Here is a 14306-nt window from a genome sequence, read left to right as displayed (position 1 = left end):
AGCCTTGCTTTATAACAAATCATGCTCGTGGGTAACTAATCCAGCGATGGAGAAAGACATTCATCCCTGGTAGCAACCTAACCTCCTCTAAAAGGGCCCACTTCCCAACACTGCCATGTAGCAATCAAATGATGTAGTTTGGGAAATAACAGACCACAGTGCACACCTTTTCCTAAAAGCTCCAAATTCTTTTCCAGACCCAAAGCCCATGACCTTGCTTCCTATTTAAGTGAGAAGATAGAAGAAATGAGAAAAGATCTTCCACAACAACCTTCAACCACCAAATCCACCCAGCATATGTGTCTGGGCATGTCTGCCTACTTTATTACTCATCTCTGGGCTATACAATAAAACTTTCTTTGATGATCAACATATTCTTTGCTGGTGCTGTCCAGCAAGTCACAAGTCACTCCACACCTGAAATATGGTGGTGCAACTCAGGAACTGAAAATGAAATGAAATCATTTTAAATCAATTTTAACTTAAATAGACACACATGGCATGTGGCTACATAAAAGCCAACACAGCACGTTTGGGGTGCTGGGCCTTCTTAGGACCCGCTTTACCAAGGGATCTGTGTACCATTTCTTCTGATCTACTCCAGGACGTTGATCCAACAATGGTCCCCCTCCTTGCAGTGTCATATTCCTTTGTTACTGAAACATCCCCCCTGCCTATGATTACATGGTACTATCTTCTACTTAAAAAAAATAACGGGCTCTTAGTGTTCTCTCTTAAGATACAATACAATTTCTTTGCCCTTTTATAGCAAAAATCCTCAAAAGAATATTTTTACAATTGCTGGCTCAAATTTCTCTCCCCTATTCTCTCCTGAATCCACTTCAATCATACTTCTGTCCCTTCCACTCCCTGAATCTGCTCTGGTCAATGTCACCTGTGACCTCTATCATTGATGAGGGGCCATATCTTATTTGATGGGTCTCTAGCATTTGTCCTAGGAATCATTCACTCCTCATCAAACACACTCTTGACTCAGATTCTTGGAAACCACTCTGTCATTCCCTTCCTGTGTTACTTGTGTGTTCTCTCTCTCTCCCTCTTTCTCCTTCTTTTCCTTCTTTATCCTTTTGCTCATTGCTGCTCATCTTAACCACTTTGAAACTTCCAAGTGCAGTGGCACTCAATCTCATGTCTTCTCTTTTTGGCCTCATTACACACAAATGATGATCTTACTCGGGACTATCTATATCTTTGTCTTGACCACTTTTCTAAATTCCAAGTTAATACATCCCAGTGGCCTAGTTAAGATCTCAAACTCAAAGATGAGTAAGCACTGTAAACTTAACATGTCCAAACGAAACTCTTGTCCTTCCCCACTGGAGTCTGTTCCTACAGTCTGCCATCTTGATGAACAAACATTCTTGAGTTTCCACAGCCAAAAGCCTTGGTTTGTCAGGACTCCTTGACTCTTACCACCTTCACATATCACAATTCCAATTCATCAGATCATCCTTTTGGCTCTGACTTCTAAATGTAATGAAAAACTCCTCTCTTCTTACTTCCTACCCTAGTGTAAATTTCTGCAATCACCTCCTACCAGTCTTCTCTTCTTGTTGCCCTATGGACTACTTTCTTTTCTTTTTTTTTTTTAAAGAATCTTTTTTTTTTTTTTTTTTTTAGTTTTCGGCGGACACAACATCTTTATTTGTATGTGGTGCTGAGAATCGAACCCAGGCCGCACGCATGCCAGGCGAGCGCACTACAGCTTGAGCCACATCCCCAGCCCCTGGACTACTTTCAATACAGAAGATGGAGTAAGCCCTTTAAAATATAGAGCAAATCTTGCCCTTAATCTGCTCAAAAAAACTCCACTGGCTCCCATTCTGCTCAAATTATTCAAAATGTATTTCAAGTTTTTATACTATCTGGCCTCTATCTATCTATCTATCTATCTATATCTATCTATCTATCTATCTATCTATATCTATCTATCTATCTATCTATCCTTATCTATCCATCTATCTTCACACACACATACCTGTACAGAATGCTAGGGCTTCTATAGCAATGAGCCACAGTCTAGTAGCTTAAACAACAAAAATTTATTTTCTCATAGTTCTGAAGGCTGGAAGTCCAAGATCAAGTGTGTGGCAGGGTTAGTTTCTTCTGGGGCCTCTCCATGCCTGGTGACTGGATACCTTCTTCTATGTCCTAATCTGGTCCTTCCTGTGTACAAGTATGTGTCGTAATTTCATCTTCTTTGGGGGAAACGGTTTGTCCCATAACAACCTCCCTGACTTCACCTTTTACCACCAACTCTCCCCACCATATTTCTTCCACTGAAGCCTCAAGGTTTCTTTGCTGTTCTTACAAAAGTTCAGATTCATTCATTCCTACCACAGGAGCTCTACCCTATTCTATATCTTCTCCCCCAAATAGTTGCAAGTCCTCCTCCTTTATTTCCTTCATATTTGCTTGAAGGTCACTTTTTCAGGCCTCTCCTGATCACCCTAAACATAATATCAAGTCTCTAAGCCCCTGGCTATGCACATTCTCTATCTCCCCTTACTCTGTTTAATTTTCTCCATTGCTCATATCATTACATAACACACTATATTTTCTTATTTAGATGCTTGGGGTTTTTAAAATGTCTTTCAACTTAGTAGGCATTCATTAAACATGTGGATACAGAGAATGATCATTTGTGGAAAGCAGTACATCCAAAGTTCGACATCATGAGGGATTCACCAACCAGTCTCATAAAAAGTTTAGAAAATCAGATGTTCAGCTTTGAGAAGAAAAACCTAGGGCAATATTGGCTAACTGCCTTTCCACTTCTAAAGGAGTGCCCGATGGGTGAAAGTATAGTCACTCTTTGCATTTAGTGTCACCCCACATGACAGCATTGGAACTTAAGGATAGAAGCAAAGAGAAGGTAAATTTTAGTTCAATCTAACGACAAAAGCATTCCAGTAAAATGCTGTGTCCTGAACTGGCTCCCGACAATAGAAACTAAGGAAGTAGCAGCCAGATGATTGTCTCAAACACACTGCAAAATGACACCTGCTTTTGCGGTTCTAATTCCAAAATTCTAGAAAGATAGCCAGATTTTTGTCTATAAAGTACATCTGGTCTTTATGCCCCACTGTTTTTATGACTAGGGTCTGGTGAGATTGACAGGTTTGGGAATCACCACAAGGTGAAGTGAGATTGGGAAATCTGAGAGACTAAGGCCAACCTCTGCCGATAATTGTGGTCAATATGAGATATGCCACTTCTCCGGGTCTCTGGTAAGTCCTCATCAGTTAGAACCTCAGCCTAAGTGACCACTTCAGTTCTAAACATTCTAATTCTAAATTCTTTCTCAAGTCACAGAAACGAGAAGACAGTGATTAAAGAAAGGTTCCAGGCCATCATGGAGTCTGTAGGAGGTGCACTGACATGTTCCGATTAAGGAGAATCAAGCTGAATCAAATGCCTCCTTATTGCCGAAGTTCAGAAACAAGAGGAAAAAGTCTTCTGAGCCAGGCATCCAAGTGTGATGGGCTTGAAAAATCAGGATGAAAAACTATTTACTCACAGAGTTATTAGGACATGTGATACCGCAACTGCTCACTTCTGAGAAGCAGTACAGCTCTAAGCCGCTCTGTGCTTTGGTTGGTGGAGAGTAAATCTCACACTGCAAGATCATCACTAAAGACGAATTCCAGAAACAAGTGGGCCCATGAATGATTGCACATCACTGCTGGCCTGGGCTTCTTCACTGGGGTTAATACACCTTTCACATTGGATGTTTTCAAGGTGTTGGATTACTGAGACCAACAGGATAGTATTAAAGACCTGAGTTATTTCAGCAAGGTTTCTAATAGGTTAGTGGGTCTTTTTCTAGGCACGGGTTTCTTATGGCTTTGGGAGCTGTTTAGAGATTTGGGTGGAAAAGCATCAAACAATATTGATAGAACCCAATTTAAAAAAAAAATTCCAGGAGCTCCTATGTAACTGAGGATGCAGTGGTACCATTGACATTCAGAAAACTACGGTCAAAAAAAAATTATGTTATATTTGATATTTCACATTGTTTAAGCCTGGGTTATTGCTAGGGCTCTAGAACTATGTGAAAATCAGGATTTGTGTTTCCACCGTTTTCCTTGCTTATTTTATTCTCCCCCTGAGAGAGGAAATGGGCCTGTTGGTCAGTACCTCTTACCAGGCTTCACAAACTCAGCAGAGCAATGTGATTATTTGCACCTTGGCTCTAAGAGGTTTAGATAACAGAATCTGTTTTCACTGACAGTTGGAAAACAGAAATGACAACATTCCTTTTCAGACTTGGCTCCATAAACCTTTTCCGTATTTTTCTTTTTGTCACAATAATGAGGGCTGACAGGGCTGCTTGACACTGTTAGTGGTAAATGAATTTTTCAATAAGGACTAACAGAGAAAAACCATGGAAATTCAGATTTATTTTTTTGACACAGAGAGTTGTATTTCTCACTATGCCCTTGCTTTCCATGTATACTTCATGAGAAATTTCAGTAAAAAGCACCTCTCAGGGTTGATCCCACAGCTGTCTGCCTTATTTCTCCTCCTGGAACTCTTTACCTCTCTTCACAGGGTCCTCAGCCCCTTCCTGAGGGTCTCTCCCCTGCATAATTAAAGGCAAGACAGTGAACTCTAGTCCTATCCTCGGGCTTATCTTTGTAAACTTAACAATACTTCCTCTTTTTCCTCACATGAAAATTTAAAAAGAAAAGTCTCCATTGTGAGTTGAATTCTGTCTCCTTTCTCTCCCTGAGAAGGAGCTGGTCATACACTGGCACATTAGTACAAAAAATATTCAAAGACTCTGATCCACTATCTTCCATATAACACACAATTTAACTCCCACTTTAAACTTCCAAAATGCTTTTTATGGCATGCCATGCCCTACTTTAAAATATCTGTCAGCCTAATATTTCTATATTCTTCCTCTAATTTATCTTCAAGGTCATGCATGCAAACACCTTTTAGTAGAAAGAACCCATTTGCTTTGATTAAAAATGTGCACTAAAAACGTTTATTTCTATACAGGTCTAAAAAAACAAAAATCTAAGCGTCCCATTAAAATGCTTCCAACGCAGAGTTCCCTAACACTTGTTTTGTGTCACCATAGTCCTAGGAGTTGACACAGTAAACAAAACAAACTGGAAAGGAGGGGATGCTTCATACTAAGACTATCATCTTTAAAATTCGAAACACATCTTAGCATTTAAAGGGTAATAAGCATTCTAAAATAAAGACATTTGTTTAATGTATTTGGCTGTATTTTGCAAACTCGATTACAGAACTCCTTTCACGTATGCATTTAATACCTTAGTACCACATTGCAGAATTAGGGTTCCATAGTACACGATTTTGGAAATTATGCTAGGATGTTATTTTTCACTTCTCAAAAATTCTTATTCTAATGTATCTACGCATTGGAAAATAACCTTGATATGAAAATGTAAATCAGATCTCTCTCACATCATATTTACAGAATAGAATGGTTAATTTTATGTGTCAACTTGACTGGATTAAGAAGATGCCCAGATAGCTGGGAAAACATTATTTCTAAGTGTATTATAAGGCTGCTTCTGAAAGACATTAGCACAAGATCCACCCTCAACAATGGGTGGGCATTATTACGCCAGTGAAGGTGGGAATCGGACAAAAAGGCAGAGGAAGAGCAGATTCTCTCTCTTTTCCTGGAGCTGGAACATCCATCTTCTCTGTCATTGGACATCAGAACTCCAGGGTCTCAAGCCTCCAGACTCTGGGACTTCAATCAACAGTCACCCCAGTCCTCAGGCTCTTAGATTCTGAATTATAACCCTGGCTCCCCCGGTTCTCCAGCTGGAAGAAGGCATATTGTGGGATTTGGCCTCCAAAATCTCTGCGCCAAATCCACACACACACAAACACACACACACACACACACAAACACACACACACACACATATATATATACACCTAAGGTTTTATATATATATATATATATATATATATATATATATATATATAGTATTTCTAGTACACTCTAGTACACAGAAGCACTGGGGAAAAGAGAAATATGAAGAAGACAAGTGTCACCCAATGGTACCTTGTGTTTCTATGCAGTTTCTGAAGCATTTCTGAAATATATGAAATATATATTATATATGAAATATATATATTTTAATATATATTAAATATATATTATATACATTATATGTATATATATTCTTTTGAGTATTACAGTAATCTATTGAGACAAGGCTGATGTAATTAATTCAGTCTTACAGAACTGAAGTTCTAGGCTCAGAGCAACAGCTGAGATTAGAATTCTGATTTTCTATTACTAGTCTAATTTTCTTCCATTGCAAGAGTTGTTTTCAAACTATGGCCCTTAGCCCCAAGACCATTGTCTTACTGATACCTGCAAAGCAATTTAAAATGTCCGTAGAGTCTAGTTTTATAAAGTAACATCAAATATACTAGAAATACTACACACACACACATGCACACACACACCTTATTGTCAAATATGGAGATGAACCTCTTATCTGCTTCACAATTAGGTGTTAAAGGGAATTATGATGAATANATATATATATATATAAAATATTGCTTCTGTTTCTCTGCAGAATCCTAACTAATACACAAGGGTATTTATAATTCATTTCCCAATTCCTATTCAAATCTCCCATTACCTATTGGGTTCTTAAAAGTCAGCACAAAACATATCTGCTTATTTGTAATGTTGTGTTGTTGACTTCCACTGAGTAGTTTTCAACACATTCATTGGGGATAAATCATCAGTTGTGACAAACAATGCCCACGGGCATATTTCCAATATTCATCCATGGTTCATCTTCCCTTGAAAATGTATACATCATATTCGAGTTACTTTCTGTAGTTATGTATTTCTGATTCCTAAATACAAGCTAAATATTGAATTTATTATTTCTTTCTTTTTAAAAAAAGTTTAAAATCACCTTTTCTCCTTTGTAATTCAGCATACTAATTAGAGGTGTTCAGGTGAGACAGAACTGAGTACAAATCCTCCCCCTTTACTGCCTGATTAAACTTATGTCACTTCATTTGCAACACAGAATGTTAACCCCCAACACAACTCAGTGAGTATTCATTCAGTCAATGAAATCTGTCTGCACACAGTCATCCTTTGGGCTTCTTATTAGTAGTTTCCACCATGATTTTTTTGAACAAACTTTTTGCTGATTGCCTCTCTAGTTATACCAGAAATCTCTGGCATGTTCTTCTTTCTGTTCTTCTTGATTCCTATTTTCTTATCCTTTAAATCTCCCAATATAGTCCCCACTGGCAAAGCTTATCCAGAAAATGTTAAAATATGTCAGTCCATGATTGAAACATGCAGTGAGTAGCTGCCCACAGTTATCCAACCTAGGAATCGCCACCATTCCCCCATCTGATCTAAATTTTTCACCTATTTTAACATTAATAGCCCCCCCCCCCCACCACCAGCTAATTCCACTTACCTCTCCCGTTAAAACACTCTTGGTGTTTTTGCCTGGTCTCTCCTTAGAACATACTTCTTTTCCCCTTTCTCCTTTCTTTATGGTTGCTATTAAATTCCCTGGCAAAAACAAAACACAAACCAAATAAGCAAAGAGACCTCTTGATGTCCCTCATTGACCTTTCCCAATGCTACAGGTCGGTAAACTAATTTTCCTTTGATGATCTCATACACATGTGTACAAATACTTTACACCACATTATACTTTCTAATGTACTTTTTTATTATCCCTTTTTATCTTCCCAGATATGTTTCTCACATAAACATAAGTTGTTTAAGGAAAGTGTGAATATATGAGGTTTTTTTTTATCCTACCTATAAACATTTTTGATGGGTTTCCCAATAATAAACATTTCCATTTCCCATGGCTATATTTATTTTAGGTGGAATAAATCATACATAGGACAGAAAAAGTGTTGATTAAGGGATATAGTAAAATTGGGTGTTTTGCTCAGAGACAAAGTTGTGCATTGAATGACTCTGGTGCTATGTTTACTTGTGACTGGTTTGTGAATTGTTTTGTCATTCAGGATATTGGTTATTTACACGATGTGTTCCAGAATACTCAGATGTCTGCCTATAATCTTCTCTTTTATCTTGGGCTTAGGTAACACTTTTCTGGCTCTAACCTCCACTTGGATTTTGAAAACTGAGTTACTCATCAACATCTTTAGGACTTCTCTGTCCATGAAGAAATTATGAAGGATGATCCCCAGGTATAATTTGTGCAGAGATAAAGAGATCTAGTTCCCTGAGCAAAACATGCCCTTGGCTTCCATGTCTGTCACCAGGGCTCCAGGGCCCAACAATTCTGAGAGCTGGGGCTTCTTGCAGCTGCTCTAGGTGTGGCTCTCCTTGACCATGTGTTGTGGTCTTCCAATCGGTATGTCCAGCTGAAAGTAATCTTCTCAGCACCCCTGGCAAGCAGCCTTATCCAGCACAGTGCCATTTGTAAACAGGATGCATATCTTTCACATACCAGGCACACACCCTTGGGTGTGTCAGGGTTTTACCTAATTCTCAGTGTAGTAGTCCTAGCTCCATCCCTTCTCTCCCAGTCAAGAGAGTGTATTCAAACACAAGTAAGAATATGCTGATGGTAAATTGCGTCTGCTCTCGTTTATATCAGAACTAAACTACTCACGAATTTGGAACTTCTATGAACAAAATACTTTTTTTTTTTTTTTTTTAGCTTAGGAATTCACCTAAACTAAGGTAGCACCGGGTTGAGAGTCACTGCACTATCTGGCAGCCACTGGCAAAGTCAGTGCAAGGTCATGGTGAAATGTTTCTTTCTCAAGAAAAGAGAATTGGTTTCTATGGCAAACCAGACCTCGTGCTAGGTGCCTTCTCAATTCATCACCAAAACACCTAAGGGAAGCATTTGTCAAAACTCAGGCTCTGAGAGTTTCCATAACTCTTTCCCAAGTTAATGTGTAATGGTCAGGTTTTCCCTTTTTCCATCTTGGCATCCCACTGCCCAGTTATCCAAAGTGCTCTAAGGAAGGGAATCCATACAATGCTCACATGGCTCCATTACATCTTCCTGCTACTGGACTGATTTTCATACTCCCCACCTCTGAGGTTGGTATGTACAACCTCTTTCTTTTTCCTCTCTTGTTCTTTCCTTTTATTCCATAAAACCCAAGAATGTTTTTTTACATCAGTCCTACAACAACCTAGGGATTGCCACCATTCCCCAAACAAATTATATAAGCCAACTGCCAGTAGTGATCCCTAGTTAAACATTTAGTTCTATTGTTCCATGGAGTTACTACTGAAATATCTAAGCCTATTTATAAAATGTGACTTATTTGATCTGAAATCTGTTTAAAGTAGTTTTGTATACTGATGGTAAATAATTAATTTTGAAATTATTGTATTGTCTGAAAATATATGAATACTTCATGGGTGTACTCCCACAAAGCAAAGATCCATAAATGAGGTAGTAACTTAAGAAAAAGTGTAAGTAAAATGTCACATCCCCTGTTTACATGCAGATCTATTAGATAAATATGGTTAAATGAAGGTATGTTAACAATAATTATTATTTTATTTTATTTATTTATTTTTTTTGCTACCAGGGATTGAATCCAAGGGTACTTAACTACTGAGCCACATCTCTAGCCCCCTTTTTTTTTTTTTTTTTGAGACAGGCTCTTACCAGGTTGCTTACAGCCTTGCTGAGTTGCTGAGGTTGCTTCAAACATGCAATCCTCCTGCCTCAGCCTCCTGAGCTCCTGGGATTACAGGAATTAATTTTAACATTTCTTAGTGGCTGCTCATTAAAAAAGAAAGAAAAAATAAATATAACTTACTTTGCAAAAACACAGTGCACGTCATTAGGAAAAGGAGTTTGTACCCCAAACTTTGAATACTGTTCATGATTCAGACTTAGGTACTTATGAGAGGCTAAAGAAATTAACAATGGCCTGTCTTAGAGGCAGAAAGGGATAAGCGAGAATGCAACTAAGGATCTGTTTCTGATCACAAAGAGGAATTGGGATGAGGTTCTAGAAGGGAAGACAATTTCTAAGAAGCATATGAAACTGTCAAATACATCCCGATGTCTGTCATTATAGATAACTCCCAGCAAAGTAGCACCTCCATAGAGGGTGTGGTAGTTCCAAACACTGGAGTGGCTAACTAATTCAAATGTTCAACCAGGAGGCAGTTATTTAAAAAGCATTCTGATTTCAAAAAGACATGGATAAAAGTTGGAAAGAACCCACTTCCAAGGATGGATGTGAGGGTAGCTTAAAGTGTGAGAATAATTTTAGGGGTTCTTCTGTTACAGATTGAACTGTATTCCCTCAAAATTCATATGTAGAATCCCTAACCCTCAGTATGTCAGGATGTGACTATATTTGGAGAAAGGTCCTTGAAACAGCTAATTAAGTTAAAATTAGATAATTATGGTGGGCTCTAATATAACATGACTAGTATTCTTATAAGAAAATTTGAAAACACCATGACAGCAGGTATGCAAAGATGGAGTGATGATTATGCAAAGAAAGAGTAAGTCGTTCATCTGCAAGACAGGCCTCTGAGGAGTCCAACCATGCCTGCACTTTGATCTTGGACTTCTCTAAAATTGTGAGAAATTGAATTTCTGTTCTTGAAAACTACCCAGTCTGGCATTTTGTTATGGCAGCTCTAGCAAACTAATACAGATTTTAAATGTCAATACAAGTTTAAGCTTTGATAACATTTTCTAAGGGAAAAATGTAAAAGGCCATTTTATTTATTTTCAGAGTCTGGTAGTCATGTTAAGGGCAAGCCAGCTTCGTGGGGAACAGGATGCCATCTTCATAGGCAGACCTTCATAGGCAGACCTCTTCAATTTCTATTATTTTCTGTTCAGCTGAATGATCTTCCAACTGAAAATGGCAGTAGAACATTGATCATTGGTTAAAAAAAATCATCAAAGATTAGTAACTGGATTTATAGAGTGTTACAGTTTGTATCTGGAATATTCCGCAAAGTGTCATGTTTTGAAGGCATAGTCCCCAGTGCAACAATGTTCAGAGGTGGGGTTTTAGGAAATGATTGGATTAATGATTTGAATGGACGAATGGGAGATGGTGAAAGCCCCAGGCAGGGCAGGGCTAGAGGAAGTAGGTCAGTGGGAGCATGCCCTTGGAGACTATCTTGTCTCTGGTCCTTTCTTTCTCTGTTTCCTAGCTACCATGAGCTGAGCATTTTCCTTCTGCCATACTCTTCTGCCTCACCTCAGGACCCTGGCAATGGAGCCAGTTCACCATGGACTGAAACCTCTGAAATCGTGAACCAAAATAAACCCTTTCCCCGACAAGTTGTTTGTGTCATGTATTTTTGTCCTATTTATTCTAATGTGGACCAAATTCTTATGTTGCAGTTCTAACGTCTCCAAAACCTCAAAATATGACTGTGTTTGGAGCTAGGGTCTTTAAAGGGGTAAGTAAGTTAATGAGGTCATCATCGTGGCTTAATTCACTAAAACTGGCATCCTTTAAAAGAGGAAATTTGGACACAGACACACACAAAGAGAAGATCTGAGGACACAGGGAGAAAATGGCCATCCATAAATCAAGGAGCCAGGCCTCAGAAGAAACCAAACCTACTGATACCTTGATCTTGGACTTCCAGTCTCCAGAACCGTGATAAAGTAAGTTTCTAGTTTCTGCTGTTATTTATGTCATCTTGTCTATGTTGTTTCTCATTCGCTTTTTTTTTTTTTTTCCAGTGCTGGTATTGAATCCAGGCAAGAGCACCACTCCCAGGCAACTTACCCAGCATTCATTCTGTGGTATTTTGTTATAGCAGTCCTAGAAAATTAATACAGGGCTCATCTTTTGGCTTGGACTTATGATTACTTTTGGTGACACTTATTAGGCACAGATAACAACCTAAACACAAAACGACAGCAATATGGCTTAGCAGCACCATACATAAGACAGAATTGGAAGATTTGGTAGCAGGTGTGACCAATCTGAATTCACAGTGGGATGCAGCTACCAAAGTCAGCATTAGGTTTCAGACACAAATGAACCAGAACATATTTGGAGGAGAATAGCCAAGGTGTAGAAGTCACCAGAAACTATGCCATGTATCACACTGTTTTGACCAGGAATGTGTGATGGGGTGTATTTCAGTGGTGAGAAGAATAATTATTAAATCTAAGAGCTTTCACTTTTATAAGTGATAGACTCACTTTCTTTCTTTTTCAGTACCAGGGATTGAGATCAGGGGTGCTCTATCACTGACCTACAGTTTTAAAAAGGTAATTAAGTTAATGAGGTCATTAGGGTGGTTTTAATTCAACCCCTTTAGACATTTTTATTTTTGAGACAGGGTCCCATTACATTGCCCAGACTGGCCTCGAACTTGTGCTCCTTAGCTTCACAAGTAGCTGAGATTAGAGGTGTGTGCCACAGCATTTGACCTCATTTCTATATTTTTAAATCTCATGCTCATTAAAAGTTCCTACTCTTAAAAACTGTTCCCTTCCTCCTGGGACTGGCTTTATGGGCCTGCAACCTGTGTCCTGCACTCAGAAGACTCTCATGCTTGGTTTAATGTTGGGCTGTCACCGTATTAAAATTTTTAATTTTGGGACAACAAATTCCACGTTTTCATTTGGCACCAGACTTGAGAAAATTTGTAGCTGACTTTGTTCCCCCCCATCTCTAAGTCACACTCCTCTGTTTTAGATGCCTTCTTTGCTCATACAAACCTCAGATAAACAGAATCGTGGTGGTGGGTACATGCATTTGGGAAGCAGTATGGTATGGAAGGTCAACAATTGAATTTTTTTTTCACCTTAGTCTTTCCCCTGCAGTCCCAACTGTGTGTGTGTGTGTGTGTGTGCCTGCGTGCACTGGGAATCAAACCCAAGGCTTCTCAAATGAAAAACTGGCACTCTTGAGGATAGTCCCCAACCCCTGGCTTCCTGACTTATGAGTGGAAATAATCATAGTAATATCATAGCAATGTTTTCATTTGTTTTTGTAGGTGAATGACATAAACCATGAAAACATTGTGTAATATATATATATATATATNTATATATATATATATATATATATATATATATATATATATATATATATATTTATTTATTTATTTTAGGTCATTCAGGACAAAAAGTAATCCAAGGGTCAGGGCCGAATGTATAGAGTAGATGACAACATTTAGTGGAGCTGGCAGGTAAATGCTGACTTCTCAGAACAGAAGTGGGCAGCCTCTGGCTGAGCCATCACTCCACAGCGCAGGAGCAATGAGCAGGAGAGAGAAGAGGCCATTTGCAGTGAAGCCCTAAGAAGGGCCACAGCACTCCCTGGCTTTTTTCTCTCCCATCAGTCCCAAGTGAGCTGTGGCTTGGTGACAGACACCACTTCAGGTCAGAAAAGGGTATATCCGGGCAGTTCTAGACCATTGTACACTAACTGGACACTGGGCATTGTGCAGTTTTTGTTTATCTAGGATAAGTGGCTTTGCATAAGGTTCATTTCTGTAATATAGGACAGACAATGAAGAACAGGGCTAGAATTTGAGGTCGGAAGTCCTCAGTTACGGGATAGAACAAGAATTATCTCTTAAGATCTCTTCCGTCATAACTTCTACTTTATCTCCATCTGAGATGTTGCGTTCCTGCCTAATATATGCTCCCCAATTCCTATCTCCTCTAAACGCACGAGCGCGCACACGTAAATAATAAGAGAATAAAACATAAAAACTCCAAAAAACAAAAATATTGCTTTCCAGAAGGAGAAAATGGGTCGCCTGCTTCTTTCCCAGGTCCCGCGTCTATCTATCTCCTTTCGATCGTTCTAAAGATAGAAATTCCATGTTGTTCGTAGCTGCTTTTGACGGAAAAAACCCCGAGATTTTTGCTTTCTCAACAAGCAAAAAAATCCTGTTTCCTTTAAGCGTCGATTGCTCCTGTTCTCTTCCAGAAATGCTTGCCCCACCTCTCCGAACCCAGACAAAAACTGAAATGCGGATAAAAACGCACCCCAGCAGCAGCCCTATATACGACATCCCAAGAGGCCTGCGGGGTCGCATGATTCAAGCTCACGGGGACGAGCGGGGAGCGCTCCCGACTTTTCTGGAGCCCAAAACGTCCTACGACTCACCTTTCCCTGATCCTGCACCGTCCCTCCCCTGGCCCCAGACTCTCCCTCCTGCGGTTCCCCGAGCCCTGGTGGGCGGTGGGGGGTGGGCCAGGGAGGCGCGTGGGGAGCCAGAGGCGCCGCACCTGTGGGCGCCGGGGGCGCGGACCCCTCCCGGTGCCAGCGGGCGCAGCTCC

This window comes from Marmota marmota, unplaced genomic scaffold (genome assembly GCF_001458135.2).
Source record: "Marmota marmota marmota unplaced genomic scaffold, marMar, whole genome shotgun sequence".
In the NCBI taxonomy this organism is placed as follows: Eukaryota; Metazoa; Chordata; class Mammalia; order Rodentia; family Sciuridae; genus Marmota; species Marmota marmota.
This window is presented reverse-complemented; position numbering follows the sequence as displayed.